The 15,973-nt window shown below is 51.8% G+C and overlaps 1 protein-coding gene across 1 annotated transcript in view; it reads left to right on the plus strand.

Moving 5' to 3' along the window:
* Nucleotides 1-14,319: 14,319 nt before the first annotated feature.
* WNT5B (Wnt family member 5B) overlaps nucleotides 14,320-15,973 on the plus strand; it is a 72,862-nt gene continuing 71,208 nt past the window's right edge. Inside the window, exon 1 of the mRNA XM_050325576.1 lies at nucleotides 14,320-14,341. The gene's annotated coding sequence lies outside the window, so the exon portion shown is untranslated. The remainder of the gene's footprint in view (nucleotides 14,342-15,973) is intronic.

The following is a 15,973-nucleotide window of genomic DNA, read 5'->3' on the forward strand; positions in this document are numbered from 1 at the left end:
CCTTCCCTCTGCTAATTTGATTTCAATCACTTGGGCTTCAATCAGGCGTGTAAAGCAATGTGTAGAAAAGGATACATGGGGATTAAGGGTCTCTGGAGCTTAAGGAAGAGTCCATTGGCCTTTTAGTTCCCAGTCTGGTTTATGTTCTCTCGAGCGTCTTTGGCCGAGGAGGGGATTCATGATTCCTGTCAGGCCAGGGTGTGCCTGGCTTTTGCAGCACAGTCCAGATCAGCTGAATGAAACCACATGCCACATAAGTTTAACCAGTTACTGTAGGAAGAGGTATCTGTCAGTGTGAAAATGGCACAAATGCCATTTCTGAATGACTTGTGCTTTCGGAAGAGGAGGACGAGTGAAAGGGTAAGAGCCACCGTCACTGCCAGGGGGACAGCACATCTGCAGGGAGAGCAGCACATCTGCAGGAGAGCTGAGCTGAGCTGCTGCAGCCCACGCTGGCTCTTGCTGTGTTGCAGCGCCTTATCCCCGAGGCTGACTCACATTTTGGATGGCCCATAACAATAACAGTGTTCCCGCGAAAAAGAGAAGATGCCAAATCCCTTTTGTGCCTTATCAGGTTACATTTTGTGCACTGTGCAGTAAAACACAAGGCATCTGAACAGAATTGTCTGTGTTGACTGCAGCTACTGTGACACAGAACAGGCAAGGCAGCAGTGGAAACAGCGAATGGTCAGCCCTGGGATCAAACACAGAAGAAATTTAAGATGTTTTCCTTTGCAGATAGATTCCTAGTGGTGTGCTGAGCCCTGTGTTACCCAGGCTCCTGATAAAACATGCATCTTCTGCAGCACTCTGGTGAGGATGACTTTGGAAAACCTCCTTTTCTAAATTACACTGGTCAGAGAAACCACATCAGCAATCCACTGGGAAGAGCAACATATTTAGGATCTCCTGTTTCTGAAAGGATCTGCTGCACTTGTGCTGCACAGATGCCTCCTGCTTATGCGGCTTGGTGCTATAGGGGTGCATCAGCTGTGCCAAAGATTACCCAAAACAGTAGTTACAAATGAATTGCCTGTGCTAATGATCTGTATAGGACTAGTGACCTTTAGACTGGGACTTTGAGGTATCAAGTAGCCGCTCTTCTCACTGGGCTTCAGGATGTTTAGAAATCTTGGGCAAATGGCCAAAGTCCTCTCTCTTTACTGTCTTTAAAAACCCTCATAAAGTTACCTGCTTATCAAGCAAACAGAGCCATACACCTTGTGCTGGTAGACCTTATTTCTGAATATCCTGGTGATGTATTGTAAAACGTTAAGTGGAACAGCTGGGACCAGCTTGGGTGTAGCTGTGGGGTTACAGCAAGTGATTCTCTGGGTGTGGGCTTTAAATCCATCTGGTTTTAAGTACATGAGCAGTAGCTTTTCTCAGTGTTTACAATTGAAAACGTTACAAGTATTCGAAGAGAATGACTAAGAAGTTAAATATTTAGGCCCAGGTACTGCAGCCCGTTTGTGTGAAGTTGTCACTTACTTCAGTGGGAATTCAGCTCCAGGAATGTCTGTGGACACAGACCTTGTGACAAGGCAACTTAATAACCATTTGGTTTCTTTATGTATTGTTAAAAAGGATGGGTGGCTGCTGTAGCTCAAAACCCCTCCTAGAGGGATTGTTGTTCGGCTTGAATAAACCCTTAATTTTCTGTAAGGGCACACCATTTTGGGGAACCACAAGTCTTGGGATATAGATGAACGCTCTTAACCTCTCTTATATAATGCATAGAAACTGTTTTTAGCTTAAAAGAGTTTATCATCTTGTAGCCCAGTGTACTGAAGTGCATGTGTGCATGGATCTCTGGGTGTCTGTGCCCATCTGTGTGATAACATGTAAATATATATCACTGCACACTGCAAACCGTGCTTCAAGAATACTGAGCTTGCAATGCCAAAGGTTTGGAAATTAGAAAATCTTTATGACTTCATTCCTAATGTGTCCATGATGCGATTTTCTATTTATGTAACTATTTTTTTGCCAGATCTTTCCTTCATTAAGTGTGCAGGATGAATTGATTTCTTCAAATCAGTAATTGTATAAAGCCTTGCTAACATCCATGCTTCTTCCAAGACCACCAGTTCTCTGTCACAAGCCTCTCATTACTGTGGTTCTTTAAACTGTCCCTCACCTTAGTGATAACTTAGACATCAAGAGGGCTGCTCTCGTTTGTGCTCTTGCTCCTTGGGCACACAGGCACTTCCCCATGTGATACATCTCTGAGCTTCAACTGCCCCCACTGATTTCTAAAGGGTTTGATAATCAAAATCTTCACCTAGCAAAGAAGATTTCTGTTTTCTTCAGCCATGTAGCTGAACATTAACTATGATCAGACACCGTAGACTGCCTGAGGCTTGTTAGGAATTCAAAGCCTTAGAAGGAGATTGGTTTGACATTAAAATGGAGGTAGTGATGTTCTTCCTCTGTTCTGCCTTATCATATACAAAACTCATTGACTTTCCCAGCCAGGTCATTCCTGGCAGCAACAGAAATCTTTCACAAAGTCATGTGTAAAATATGTGAGACTAAGTGACAGCTGGACTGACTGACATGTCACAGAAGTGGCACACGTTTGCACACATTGCAGGCTGCAGTTGCAAAGAGCTTCAAGATGCTGCCTCAGATACTGAGTGGCTTGGAGGACATGTGTAATACATGCATGGGATTTAAAGACTGAGTGCGCAGTGCAGAAGGAGGTAAGTTTGACTTCAGTGTCTCATTTTTTTGGTCCCAATGTGACTTCAATCGGCAGTTCATGCCATTTGTCTATGATTTAATTAATTTAGCATTAATAGTTACTATGAGTGTGGTGGTGGTGATAGTTGTTAAAGTTTGAGAAAGCCCCTTCTAAGGCTATTTTGAACTTTTGCCAGTTTTGCTGATATCTTTCATTGCTATAAAGTAGCATATTTTGGCTTCAGGTATGTTTTCCCAATCCAAGTGGTGACTCTGTAAGGCTGTTTTGAGAGGAAGCCAGAGCCCAGCAGCAGCAGGGCAGGAGCAGCCAGGGAATTCTGTGTGCTCATGGCACCCACCAAAGGCAGGGAGGTTCAGCTGTTGGTAAGTACAGTACCAGCAATGGGTGTCTCCATTGCTGCTCTCTCACCCGATATGACGCAGTACTGAGTGACCTCTTCTCTACAATTTTGACTCTGCCAGGGAGTTTATTTGGGGAGCTACTCTCCTATGCATAAATCCAGCAGAATGATGCTTGTACAGGATACCCTCCTTTCTATTTTTTTTTTTTTTTTCATTTTTTTCTTTTTGTTTAAACAGCTTTTAGCAGAATGCAGCTGAAGTAGTAACCAAACTATTAATGGGTTCATGCAGAGCTTGGCTCTGTTCCCAAGATGCCTCTTTACTGCGGTGAATACTCGCATTTTTACAGACTCTTGGGGCTCCAGAGATGTAAAGTGAACCAGGATAACTGGGAATTCATGCTGGTATCTTGATTGTCTGCATAGGAGGGGGCTCTACAAGAGCATATTGTATGGAAAACCAAGAAACTCCACTGAGGATGATGTATGACCGTGGCAGGGTCTTTCTGCTACTCAGCAAGGAAGGAGAGGACAATGGTAGCTGGCAGCTACTGATCAGCTGACACTTGACTTAGATTTGTGTTGGGCTAAGGACATGCATCCTGCCAATTGCAAGGCTCAGCTAACTTACAGCAGCCTGTGAAGCAGCAGTAACTCCATGGCTCTCATTGTCTCTTCAGATGACAAACTGAAGCAAAACGCTTTAAGGCACTAGTGCCCAATTTTTCAGAACTGTCAACTTTCTGTGTGTCTCAGAAAGCAGCACCCACTCTTGTTATCTTTATTTTTTAATTCAGAACTGTCACACACGAGGGGTCTGGTGGTTACTGTGCACAGCTCTCAGTTACGCAACAGGAGTGGCAAACACAAGAACTGCTTCCCCAGAGCACAGGGTGCTGCTGGCCCTTCAAGAGGAGATGGTGGGAACTAAGTGCTCAATCCACTCTATCTCCTGCAAACGCCTTTGGGACCATTTCTAATACAATACTGTAAGGTGCCTATTTTTCCTGCCCCAGTGACATGAGAAATGTGAAACAGTGTCTTTAGGACAGATAAAGAAGATAAACTCTTTCCTCTTGTGCATTCCAAATCCTCCATCACTGCAAAGATATTGCATACCACAGACTGTGCTTCCTACCAGTACCCTCTGAAGGATCCTCTCCTCGTAGTTTGGCAGCCACACAACACCTTGAATCCAAAACGGATCCCTTACTAGACCCTGGAGGAACCCTGAGGAAATGACAAAACTGGGATTTGTCAGCAAAATATAATGCAAGTTCACAGTTTCCATTGGGAATCCATCTCCACAGCCACCCCTGGGGTGGCAGGTGAGGATTAGTGTCTTCAAACACCCACTCTCTGTTCCTAAGCCATGATTCCTCATGGACCTGAGGAGGGGTTTGGATGCTCACCCAGCCCATGAGCCTGGTGTGCCAGGGAGAGGCAGCGACTTTGGCTTCTCACAGAGCTGCAGGAACAAATCGCCAAAGAGTAGATACTGGAGATGTGGTGAACCTCATGGCAGCCCTGACAGTCTGTCCCTGGCAGCCCAAGCCAGACACAGTGATGTCGAGGTGGCAGTGAAAGGCTCCTCCTCACCCCTATGGTTGGAGGCTTTAATTTGACCCTTTGTTAATGAAGTGATGACTCCTGAAAACAAGAGCAGTAACACAATTGTTTATGCTCATCTGCCAGAAGAGCAGATCAAAGCTATCTGCAGAGCTGCAGACAAATATTACCACGGATGACCCAGAGGCTTCCTTTGTGTGCAGTGACAGACTGGAGCGTGACTTCATAGGGAAACCAGTCTTAGATCCATCCATACAGCGAAGTCACCCGGCCTAACGCTGACCCAGAGCTTTCCTCTGCCTTTGCTTACAGCCGAAGAGCGACAGAGGTTGGAGATGATGACACCAGTTTTCCCTGGGTTTGTTTTTCTGGTAAGAGACCTTGTTCAGCACAACAGTATCGCTTATGCTCCTTGTTAGATGCGCAATCTTAAGATGATATCTGGGCAAGTTCAGACACGGCAGAGGCCTTTGGGCTGTGCCGCTGTGGGGTGTGTTGCCGCCTGGCGCTGTGCAGCAAGGGTGTCATGGATCATTTGGGAACAGTGACACAGCCATCACTGATTGCTCCCAGCTTGGAGCCAAACCTGACCTGACCCCTGCTGTCTGGGTGTCTTGAAGCACATCACCACTGTAGCACCAACCCCATTAACTAACACCTTCTCAACAAGGAAGAGCCAGGGAAATGAAAGAAAACACACAGAGCAAAACAGCCAAAGATGATGCCAAAGGCCAGCTCCTTCCTTGCCTTCAGCAGAGCTCTGTCAGCCTCTACCAGCTGCACTTCAGGCCTCTAAAAGGAGTACTGACACCTAGAGGTTTAGGTGCCACGTGCTTGGGAAGGTTCCCATAGTTCACGGACAATGGATGACCTGGTCTCCCCCAAAGCCCAGCTTGATATCCTCACTGAGAACCACACGAGGCAGATCTGGGCACTCTGCACCACACAAACCTCATTTGCTCTCCACAGATCCCTGTGCCCAATGTTACTCCTGCTGCTATAAAAGGGATTATATACAAGCTGTATCTTGAAAGCTGTCGAACACAGTGTTACAATCTTCCATGACATTTTGTTCCTCCAAACACAGCCCCTGAATACCTGTGATGGAAAGAAGGTCCTCATCTACATTTACAAAAAAAAAAGAAAAAGAATTACAGCTCCCATTGCTGGAGGGAATTTTTTAAAAAATTTAGCTTCAGTGAACACTAAAGGCTCAGAAACAAGAATCAGATCCACAAAAAATGCCTCCCAGAGTAAGCAAATTCTTTTTGGGGCATGAATCATTGTGTCCTCAGTTCTTGTGGGCTTTTTTGTTTTGGGGGATTTTTTGCTTTGGGGTTTTTTAGGGGATTTTTCTTTGGTTTTTTGCAGGTGTGTGTAATTACAATCCCAGGATGTGTTGAAGCATTTAGTGATTTGGCATAACTTCAGATGCCACAAGTGGTGTTAGCAGGTAGGTGCTGTGCACATCCTGGAAAATCAGTGTCTCAGGCTGAAATTCAGAGTCATCATTTAAGGATGTCAACCACAGAAAATACAGAACACAAACACAGTTTCACTTAAATTATATGGGGGAACTCCTATGTCTTTAATTTTACCTTTGCAAAAGTATATGACAGCATTCTGAGCTAGAACTTTAGTTTCTTGCATATGTGAATGCATACAGACACACACACACACTTTTTCCATGAACAAGACTTTGAAGTGTGCCAAGGGCTGCCCGTGCTGTGGGACCATCAGTATCCGTGTGCATTCCTTTGTCTGGTGGCAGAGCACCAGTTCAACACAACATCCAAGTGCCTTGGAAGAAAACCATCTATTGCCACGTGGTTTCCTCCCTCTTCGTATCTTGTGACTGCACTGGTGCTTTGGTTATTATACTTTCCATCTCTGCCCACTTCGTTGTAATGATGATGTTTGTGTAAGCCCATATATTACCTGTGCTATATATATATATTTGTTTAGAAGCCACAGTGTCTAAGGATTGTATTTGTGTTCCTTCAGCTCACACAGTAAAGGCAAGACTATTAAGCAAAGGCATTTGCCATCAAAGGGCACCCTGGAGCCTACCAAACACGGTGGTTTTCATACAAAGGCTTTATTGTCATCAGGTTGGTTTGCAGGAGGACGTGCGAGCAGCACAGCCAGGAGCTGCAGAGCCTCGCTGACACTCCTCAGCTTGTCCCTGAGATTTGTGGGACCCAGAAATAAAAGCAGGAAATGTGCTGTGGCTTCACTAGCTGTAAATAGTGACCGTCCCCAGTCGGTGTGACATCCCTCCCAGGACAGCGTTGGCGTCCAGGCAGTGGCACCAGCAATCACATGCCTGGCAGACAGACATTGTATCATGTACGTAATCTCTCCCTGCCTGGTGCCCTAATCCTCCCTCTGCTGCTCTATCCCACCCTCCTGCTCTGTGCAGCGATGTTCCCAGCCCCATCCAGCCTCTGCCCACTGCCTCAGCTCCCGGGTGGCAGGGTGGCACCGGTGGCACTGGTGACAGGGCGGCACTGGTCGCACCCTCCTGGCTTGGCGTCTCAGCACATTTCATTTCCTTCCCTTGCTGCCTGCCAGGCCACAGAGCGTGTGCCACCCTCCTCAGCAGGCAGCTGCGTCACCTGTGTGTCCCCAGGGCCCTCCCGGCAGGGCGTGGGGCCAGCCCCGCAGCCGGGAGTGCCCAAGCCAGCAGTGACGCGGGGAGGCACCGAGCAAGCCCAGGGAGAGGTTCTCCCCTCGGGTTTGGGGGGCTCTGCCCTCCATGCCCACCTGCAGTGGTGCCCGTGGGGCCAGGCAGGGGAGAGAAAGCTTAACTCTTCGCTCATCCTCTGCCTCTTCCCACTGGCATGAACCCACCAGTCTGCATGGTCCATGGGAAGGCTGGATGTGACACCGGAATTGTTTGTTTCCTCCTTTGCTGTGCAGAGTAAATCCCAGTAGTTATCAGGAGAATAATCCCCTTTCACCTCATCAGTGCTAGATCCAGCCAGATCCTTCGAAGAAAGAAATTATGTAAGAATGTTTGAGCAAGTGGAGAAAGAAATTACAAAGGAGATGATCAGAAAGAGGGGGTGGGAGAGAGAAAAGATGAAGGAAGAAGGGACAGGAGGGAGGGATGGAGGAAGGAATGAAGGAGGAAGGAAGGAAGGAAAGGAAGGAAGGAAGGAAGGAAAAAGTAGATAAGAGATTACATTAATAAATTAGGATACATATAGTGGGGTGGGGTAAAGTCTTAGCATTGGCTGGGACTCCTCTGGTGCCAGCCTGGGAAATGGGCTCTGCTGCAGCACAGCATGGAGGGGCATTTCCACCCCAGTACCCCCTGAGCAACCACAGGAGAAGGGGATGCTGGGGCCCATCTGTCTCTGACAGATCCCACTCAGAGCCTTGTGTGCACTTTCCCCAAAACCACCTGTGGATGCTCAGCTGTTGGGAGACATCTTCTTGCCAGGTCTGTGGGACCTGGACATCACTCCACTAATCTAGAGGGAGAGGGCTGGCAGGCAACCATCCTCTTTGGACTGTGGGGGGTAGGAATTTGGGTGTCATCATTCCCTGACAGTCAGGTACTGAGGGAACCCCTCTGACACACCTCCAGCACTGTGGCCTCACTGCCCCAGCCTGGCTGCGCCCTGGGGTTGTCAGTGGGCAGGGCTGCCTCTCGTGCACCCCAGCCTGCACACAAACACACACACACACAGACACTGGGCCTGCACACCCCTGTGCTGCTGCACTTGCTGAAGCCCATCACGTGGCTGCTATCACAGACCGTGTTTAATTACTCTGTGGAGCTTGCTACCACAGGAAGCAGGGGAGGCCAAGAATTAAGGCTTTAGAACAGGATCGAATGGACAATAAGAATATCCAGAGTTGTCATAATTCATGCCGATAAAAATTTTGGAAAGGATGTACAACTCTTCACCTTGGGGTTTAAGCCAAGTAGAAGAGACCAAGAGACTTGCTCTTTGAGGAGGGGAGTCAGGGGCAGATTACCTCACCGTCTGGCTATGGCCGTGGCCCTGCAGCTCCCTGAACCACACAGCCATGGCCAGTATCAGTGGCGAGGCACAGGGCTTAGGACCCTGGGCTGGGCCCAGGTGCATCTCGTGTCCCCCTTGCCCAGCAAGTGCCATGGGGCCAGGTGATGCTTATCTGTCCATGGGAGGGAGGGATGGGAGAGCTCTCCCAGCTCCACAGGGCAAAATCCAGCAGGGTCCTGGTCCATACCCACACCATCACTGGGATGCGGGGCAGCTACGGGCCCCACATCCCCGCCAGCCATCAGTGAGGGCTGGTGGGGCTCGTATGGGAGGCTGGTCCTGCCCTGGTCACACGAGCAGGGGCTCCTGGTGGGGGCCGCCAAGGGGGGCAGTTACAGTTTAACCTGCTCAGCCCACAGAGCCCACTGTCGGGAGTGTCTGTCTAATGATTAAAGTGCTAAATGAGGAGGCATGAACTCTGCGTGCTCTCCCCAGCCTTGCTACCACGTTACGTGGAGCCAGGCAAGCCAGGACTTCACCCCGCCGCAGCCGCCGGGTCAGTCTGGTTGCTGCGGCGTCCTTTCAGTCCTCGTGTCTTCACAAGGGTTTCTCATTATTTGATTTCTTGCTATTCTGAACCCAGTAAATGGCTCGGCTCGCTCCTTTGTTCAAGGACTGTGGAGAAAGAGAAAGGAGCCTCAAGGAGGAGGGCTGCAGCCGCAGGAGATCCTCCACAGGAGAGCCATACCCTGATCCACCCTCTACCCTGTGGACCTCGACATTCAGGAATGCTGCTCCAGACACTGAATCCCTTGTGGGCTTCCCAGATCTGCGTTTTGGAGGACCGGGAGGGCAGAGGCAAACCAGACAGAGGGTACCGTGTAACCACTGCGTGTGAAGAGGTATCCTGCCTCTGGCAGGGCTGCACACATCAGCCAGCGTTGCAGGCTGTCTCCATCTGACCTCTGGAGCAGCTCCCCAGCCAGCAGCACCTTCCTGATGGGGAGAGCAGTCCCAGGGACCCTACTAATGCATCACTGAGGTGAGGAAAGGCGTTTGCACATCATACAGTTGCTGCACTGCCCTCTGTACCCTGTGCTGGCAGAGGGGAAGAGCGTGCTTGGAGATGTCCATCTCCAAAGGCAGCAACTTCTGCCCATCCCATGGACCCCTTATCTGGCTCCTGTCTCTTTTCAGCAGGATGTCCATGAATCCAGGATGCATTTTACTTGGTGATGTCAGGCCAGATGAATCCTGGTTTAATTGACCGTGGGTGAAATCGTGCTCCGATGGTTAATGTTATACTTGGGGCTGGGAAAACTACTGCAAAATCATAGCAATTAGAGCTGGAAAGGATTCAAGTCATCTAATTTATTTCCTCTCTCCCCCTCGTTGTCTCTCCCTGGGACTGGAGCAGTGAGGTTCCCAACAATACATCTCCCTCTGCATTGTCCAGTCCTGTCTCCCTGACTCAAGGAGCGGAGCATCCACGTGTCCCTGGGGAGACGATTCCACCGCTTGAAAGACGTCAACACGAGAAAATGTTTCAGAAGTTTAGACTATATTTCCCTTTGTAGAGTGCCACAAATTCTCAGGTCATGAGCTTTATGCCTCAAGGAAACTGGCTGCTTCCCACGAGGGCAGCGGCTGGGAATAAGGCGGTGGTTTCCTCTGGTGTTTGCAGGGGCAGGTAGAGAATGTGGGGGTGGGTCAATGAAGGTTTTCACACCTGCAAGGCAGGTCAGATCAGGTAGCTTGTCTGGAACGAGCCCTCCTTTGGCAGGAGCTCAAGTGTTTTTTTTCCCTCCCCATTTCCAGATTTTTATTCCATGAATTCTACCTTGACTCATAACAATCTCACCGCTGGAAACACATCTTGTTCCTCACAAATTCACTCCCTTCAGTTTGCTTCTACAACTGCTAGTAATCCCACCACAGGAGTGTGGGGCAAGTGGTAATTAAAGGACAAAAAAAGGTCCATCTCAATGAAAGAAGCATAGTGAGTACTCCTTCTCCTTGGAAGCTGTCACAGAATAGGTATCACCTCTGCCTTGGCTCTTCCCTACCTGCAGAGAGGACACAAGACCAGCTGACCAGGGGGAACCTTATTGTGCAGATGCAACAGGAATGGAAGAAACTCCACAAGAGCACCACAGAAATGCTAGACTGGGCTACGTCTACGCTCAGAAGAGTTGTAGCCACATGATGGAGTTTCTAGTGATAACGTCTCCTGCTTCTGAATATGAGCAGAGACCAGTGAGGTGAGAGACACAACATCCATTACTGTAGTAGAAGAGAAAGAGTAGCATGAGGACAACTGGAGCTGTAGGAATGTTTCAGTGAGATGAAGTAAAACAGCTTGTCTTGTGCAGGGTGCTGCATGGGCTAAGCTACCTCTTGCAGCTGATCAAACGTGACATCTTCCCTGGGTGTGCTGTGACAGTGTCTCCCCCTAATATTAGTCACATCCGAAACTCTGGTGATGGACTAGAGTCCACATCCTGCCCAGCTCCAGTTGAGGGGACTGTTCATTATTGAATCAGTGAGACTTAATCATATTGGGACATCTTCTAAACAACATATGGACACCACCTTTGGCAAATGAGACTAGACAGGAGCCCTCCTACTGGCAGCTGTTGCCCCTCCTCCCCCATACGCAGTGAGGATCACCCCTGGCTGGATGGATACAAGTGCCCTTTTCTCATCCACCTCACTCTGCAGATGGAGGAATAGCTTCAGTAGACAAACACTATGGAATGACAGTCATAGGGCGTTGTTTTGGTGGAGGATAAAGCAATCTTGCAGGGAAAACTAGAAGAAAAGAAGGCAACCAACTTTTTTCCTTCCAAAAAAGTAGAAAACCACCAAAGACAGTTCAGCAGAGAAGGCAAAGTGAGGTAAAGCAATAGGTGGTCTCCTGTTGTCACCCACCCACACCAACACCGCGACCAACTCATTCTGTGTTTTTTTGTCCTCGGCACTGGCAGCAGTGCCAAGCCTTCCCCCTTGTGAGACACACACCTCTGAGATGGGCCGTGCACCTCGCTACTGCTCACTGAGGATGTCTCACCTCTTCTTCAGCTCTTCAAGCGGCCAGCCAGGGAGCCATCCTCACCCAATTTTTGAGGTGCACAACCGCAGCCCTCCTTCCTGCTCTTCCTGGCACCCAGCACCACCTGACACACACATGTGTACCTCCCAATAGCTCTTCTTTTCCCACCAAAGAAGAAATGGAGACATCAAGGGTGGATTAAAGCTGCAGGAACTTTAATCTTCCTCATGAACTACACTGAAGCCAACGTGGTCTTTCAGTCATCTGGTATCTTTGTTAAACAATCCACATGGCTGGTAGCTGGGGGATTTAAGGAGCACATGTATCCACTCCTGCCCACCTGTCTCTGCTGGTGGTCCTAAAGTGGTTCTGCCTTCCCCTTCTGCTCCCTCTAACCCTGATGTAGGACACCATCTCGGGGTGTGAAGCAGTGCCAGCCCCAGGAGGATTCCTGTGAGGACCAATGAGAATCTCTGGCCCAATGACTCGCTGTGGCCAGCTGTGCCTCAGAGCACCCAAAGTGGAAAAGTGTGTTACTCGACAGACCAAACAATTTGTTACCAAGTCTCAGTTCTGTGACACTCCTCTTCATACCTCTTGGTCCCCAGGAGGGGACCCTGCTGTCTTCTGGGTCCCCAAAGGAGCATCTTGCCCCTCCCCTCTGCAGCCTTAAGGTGCAAGTTCGACAGAACAAGAGCCCATATAGTAAACAGGCTTTACCTTGGAGCAAAAAAGCTGGCACCTAAAATTTCCTGCAGCCAGCTGCAATTTCAAGACTTCCTTTGCCCTCTAATTAGTTGGTATTTGCTGTACCAACTATTATCTTTCTAGTTATATAGCACTGAGGACAATGGCTCCTTATTTCCTGCCACAAACACTGGGTTACTATTTACCTCCAGCTGTACCTCCTCTATCTCCTATCCCCATTAAAAGAAAGTATCATTAATGACTACAGTGATGGGAAACACTGCTGCAGTTGGCCATAAATTGTTGACTTCAATTACTGGTCCTGTGTAGCCTGTGTTCAAACACTCAGCTGCTCCTCTGAAAATGCTCATGTGAGGATTTCCACTCCAAACCCAAAGGGATGCTCAGAGCTGTTTGAAACAAGGTGCTCATACAGGAGTTTGTGCCTCAAGCTGCACTATGTCCCAAACCAGTACAAATTTGAGGAATTCCTAGGGGGCCAAATGCTTTTCTCCTGTAATTCTATTTGGATCCTTAAATGTGAGAGTCTGTTTAGGTGTAGGAGGAGCAAGGTGCTCCTTGCACTGCGTGTGAGACTCTGCAGCTCCTGCTGAACGGGGACTTTGGATGCCTGACAGTGTGGGGCCCGGAGATGGGGACCTGGACAAAATATAACTTCTGGCTTTGTTGGCTGCTGCAGAGCTGTCACCAAGCTCAGAGGCCAGGCATGTAAATCCTGTCTCCATGTACCGGGATGCCCAGCAATCCTGGGGGCTAGGCACCGCTTTCAGTTACACCAACATAAATTTGCAGTGATCCTGCTAATGCCTGTGCAGCTACTCCCTACTTCTGCCAGGAAAAGTGAGAACAGGGTCTGGCTGTGAATCTGTGAAGTTTTATGGGAAGAGGGGTGGGGGAGATCCTCCAGTGTGATTCCTGGTGTTGCAGGCAAGGGATGGATGTGCTTGTTGAGAGCCAGCCCCATCAAGAGCTTCATGTGCTGTCTCCTCTGCCAAACTTTGCCAGCCTGTTTTAACAGCATCCCCGAACCAGGCTTTGCCTCATTCACACCTTATAGCAACCCGGCCCCCCACACGCATGGGAGACAGACGCCAAAAATCGCTGCTAGGATGAAGCAGTAGGTCACCAGGTCAAAAGCCAGAAACCCCGCTGCCCGTACCGAAGGGGTTTTCGCTCCTAGCACGTTGCCCCCCGCCGGGGCAGAAGCCACAAGAGCAGGGTGCCCGTGATGGCCCCCGCAGCGAGAAGCGGAGGGCACGAAGCTGTCGGCAGCTCGGGGCGATTGGAGCGGGCTGGACACTTAGAGCCTGCGGGGCCGGGCAGCCAGGGAGAGAGCACCGCAGGGATGCGCTGGGAGCGACCCACGAGTGGCTGAGTGTCCCTGCGGGGGCGACAGGGACCGGAGGGCTGCAGGGGCCGGAGGGAGGGAGCCAGCCCTGTCGCCTTGAGCGCACGGGACCGCAGCGCTCCTTCCCCGTCGCCGTCCCCGCTCGCCGGCACGGGGCCCCCCCGACGGCAGCGGGTCCGCAGCTCGCCCCCGGGCCAGCCCCCCGCCCGCCCCATCCCCGGGCCGCCTCGCCCCTCCAGCGAGCCCCATCCCGGCGGCGGCGGTGCCCGCGGCGGGCGGGCGCAGGGCGCGGGGGCGGGCGCGGGGCGGGGGAGGCGGGGCGGAGGCGGCCGGAGCCCCGGGATCCGCCGGCACCTCCGGGCCCGGCACTCGCCGCCGCCGCCAACTTCGGCCGAGAGTCGCCCTCGGTGCCGCCGTTCGCGGAGCCCAGCGCCGCCGCGGCGACGGGGAGGGCAGCGCCGGCAGCCTCCCCCCGCTCCCCTCCGCAGCCGGCGGGGGCTCGGCCCGGGCGGCGGCCCCGGGGCAGGTGCGTCCCCTCGCGGTCTCCGGACGCCGCGGAGCCCCGCGGAGCCCCTTGCCCGCCGCGCCCGCCCGCTCACCTGCCGCCGCCGCCCGGGGACGCGGCGCCCGGGAGATGCAGGTAGGAGGCGGCCCCGGCCCGCGGCGGCGGGAGGGCGGCGGCGGGAGGAGGAGGAGGCCGGGGGGCGGGAGGTGTTTTTCCGCGCCGGGCGGTGCGGACCCCCGAGCTCGTCTCGTCCCGGGGCCGGGCGCAGCCGCCGGGCGGTCCCCGAAGGGGCGGGAGGCGGCGCGGGCAGTGCCGGGGGTCTCCCAGCTCTCGCAGCCCGGGAGACACGGCAGCGTTTCGCCGCCGACCCCGGGCGGCGCGGCCCGGAGGCGCCCCCGGCCCGTCACGGCCGCAGGGGCTGCGGGGGTCGCGGGGATCGGGCGGTCCGGGCTGCGCGGAGTCCCCGCGGCGGGCGGCTCTGACCGCGGACAGGGGCTGTCGGGGGGCCGAGCCCCCGGGCGAACCCTCCCGCCAAACGGAGCAGCGGAGGGGCGACCGGAGCGCGGGGATAGGGCTGGCTGCGGGTTGGCCCCGCCACTCCGGGGTGGCCTTGGTGGAGTTGCTGCGGTGGGAGAGACCTGCTGTGACAGGACAGACGCTGCAAGGGCGTGAGAGGCCGCCCTCCGGCAAGAGGGATGTTGCTGGGGTGCGAGGGATGCTCCTCTGGGGCGGCAGACACTGTGCTGGTGAAACAGATGTTCCTAAGGCATGACAGACGTGAGTTCAGCAAAGCAGATGTTACTCCAGCAAGATGGACGTTACTCTTGAGGCACAGGGATGTCACTCTTGGATGAGGACCCTTTCCCTGAGCGTGAGCTCAGCAGTTCTCTGGAGAGCACCCAAGCCCCCAGCCCACACTGTCCTTCTCTCCCAAGTGCCTGTGGTGTGGCACAGGACGTGGCATGTGGCGTGGGAAAGGGTGCTTGTGCATATAGAAACACAGATGAGTAGTAATGGTGTGCCTGGCTTCACAGTACCAGGGCACGACCATCCCAGTTATGTCTGTAGCAAACACACTGTTTTATGAAACTTTTTTTTTTTTTCTGGGAATTACTGTGCAATACTTCCCTTAGCGATAGGGGTAACAGAACTTCCCCAAACATATTTTTGTGTGTTGTCATACACTAGGTTGCCTCATGGTTTTGGTAGTTTTCCTCTGCCATCAGGTGAGTGTCCCTGTCAGTCTCTCTATTCAACTTGCACCTGCCTCTTAATGCCCTGCTGCCTGCACCCACATACTCACCTGTTGGTCTTTGGCATTGTGGTGCTTTTTCGTGACAGAGCTGTTCCATCCACATATACCAGCACTTTTGTTATTGCTTCAGTCTCTTCCAAGCCAAAAACTTGGGTTGCTTGTGCATCACATTCCCTGTGTGCACCTGCACGTTTCCAGTGTAATCTGTTTCACTCCACATCACCTGCACGTGCAGACTGTCTTTTGCATGGATGCCTCCTCCTCTCCTGTGTGTCAGGGGCTCTTTCCTGCTGCCCTTTGTTTGGGCTTTTGTGTCCACACAGCCTCAGGCACACACACACAAAGGGCACACAAGGTATCTCTCTCCTTTGCACTCACCGTCATCTCTCTGTCCCTTCAGAGCCTGCCTGGTGCATGCAGGTTTCTAACGCCTCCCCCACCTTCCCCTACAGGCTTAGACCAACACTCAGGTGTAAGCCTGTCATTGTCCTTCCTTCCCATGTTTGCTGCTG

Source organism: Myiozetetes cayanensis, unplaced genomic scaffold, assembly GCF_022539395.1.
Source record: "Myiozetetes cayanensis isolate MyiCay16 unplaced genomic scaffold, myiCay2020 scf3, whole genome shotgun sequence".
Classification (NCBI taxonomy): domain Eukaryota; kingdom Metazoa; phylum Chordata; class Aves; order Passeriformes; family Tyrannidae; genus Myiozetetes; species Myiozetetes cayanensis.